The sequence below is a fragment of the Arachis duranensis genome, chromosome 4 (genome assembly GCF_000817695.3).
Source record: "Arachis duranensis cultivar V14167 chromosome 4, aradu.V14167.gnm2.J7QH, whole genome shotgun sequence".
Lineage (NCBI taxonomy): Eukaryota > Viridiplantae > Streptophyta > Magnoliopsida > Fabales > Fabaceae > Arachis > Arachis duranensis.
Genome location: NC_029775.3, coordinates 101,737,174 through 101,739,093, shown reverse-complemented (window position 1 = coordinate 101,739,093; position 1,920 = coordinate 101,737,174).

Here is a 1,920-nt window from a genome sequence, read left to right as displayed (position 1 = left end):
ATTTTTTTATATATATTTTTAAACAATTATTTTATTTTTTATTATCTCATATTTAATTGTCAAATCTACTTATTATAATTTTTATAGTATAAATAAATTTTTTAACCAAAATAATTACAGTATATTAATACATAGATAATATATTTTTTATCTTAAACAATTTTTAAAAAATCACTAATAATTTAAGTTGTATTTAATTAGAAAACTAAGTTTTAATTTAATTATTAATTAATTAACTAATATAATATAATTAATTATCACTAATTTTTGAGTGTATTTATTTATTTTTCATACTAAATCAAATTTAACAATATAATTATTATTATGTGTTAAGTTTAACAAAATATTTTTTAACATAAAATACAAAAGAACTATTTATATTTTATTTTGAGACAAATATAATATAATAAGTGGTATATATGTATATAAGTATTATTTTTTTTTTAAAAATTTGTGGGGGCAAATGCCCCTCTATATTAAACGTGGATTCGTCTCTGGCTGTGAGGGAAGATGGGAGTTGTGAATAGGTAAACGGCGATGGACTCAGCAACAATATGACAGGAGCTATGCGATTTTTTTGTTAAGAAGTTGAGAAGAAGAAGATTTTAGGTGAGGATGATTGAGTTTATCTTGCATGGCTATAGAATATAGACCGAAGCTATGAATCATGTGTGATATGAGACAAATCCTAATTACTAAAAAGTGTTTATATGTATATATTCGGGGCGGGTACATCCTAAACCCGACGATACTTGTCTTAAGCAAAATCTGTCCCGACTCGAGTCAAGTTATTACCTTTTTCATCCGGGTATAGACGGGTCAGGTACCTGCATATTCGAAAACTCCTGCCAAGTCTAACCACGTATTGATACTCCTTTTATTAAGGGTTTATCGCTAACCAATGAATTTTATATACACAAGACGAGATTCTAACTCCTAATAGTTGTTTAAGCGGACGAATGAGATGATCACTTAACAAACTCAAATTGATTAAGATAAATACTAATTATTTTTAATATTTTAGCTTGAGCAGGAAATGATGAGTTGCTTAATTTGATTCAGTTTTAACAAAATAACTATTCTTATATTTAAAATCTAACCAAATTACTCCATTAAGATACTTCCCCATTCAAAGAGATATCAACTCTTTGATGAATCTTTGATGAGTAAACTATATAATTTTTTTTTTAAAGTATCTAAGTTAATTTTATATAATAAAAATGATATGTTTTAAAATTTATTTTTATATTAATTTACTAACAAGTATATGTAATACTTATTATAATCTTTATTTTTAGTGAAAAATATTATTGTATTAAAATGAATTTCAATAAAAGTGACATACTTTAAAAGTATTATCTATATGACTTTTATTAGAAAAAAAATTTTAATAGTAAATATTATTTTTATTTTTAAAATTTTAATTTTATTCTTAATATTTAGTTTCAATTGTATCATGATATTTTATTATATTTTAATTATATCCTCAATGAGACAAGTACGATGATGCAATTTTGTTACGTTAGCCGAAAATTATTACATGTCATGTCAGTAACACACTAATATACAATTATTAACAGAAAAGGGTATAATTTAAACATATTTAAAATGTTCAGGAATAAAAAATACAGTGTATTTTTTAAAAAATTATTAATCAAACCTCAAATGAGAAGAAGTTTGACATAATTTAAATAATAAGTTTTTAAAATAAAAAAATATTGTATGTCATTTTTAGAAGGTTATATATAAAAAGTTGTACAATAATGTCATTTTTGATGAAATCCAAATTTTAACAAGAACACCTTGGACTTTATATAATACAATAATGAAATACAGCAAAAGTACCAATCTATATTACAGTCCCATGGGTATGTATATATATTAAATTGGTAATAATTAGCTAGAAAAAAAAAAAAAGAA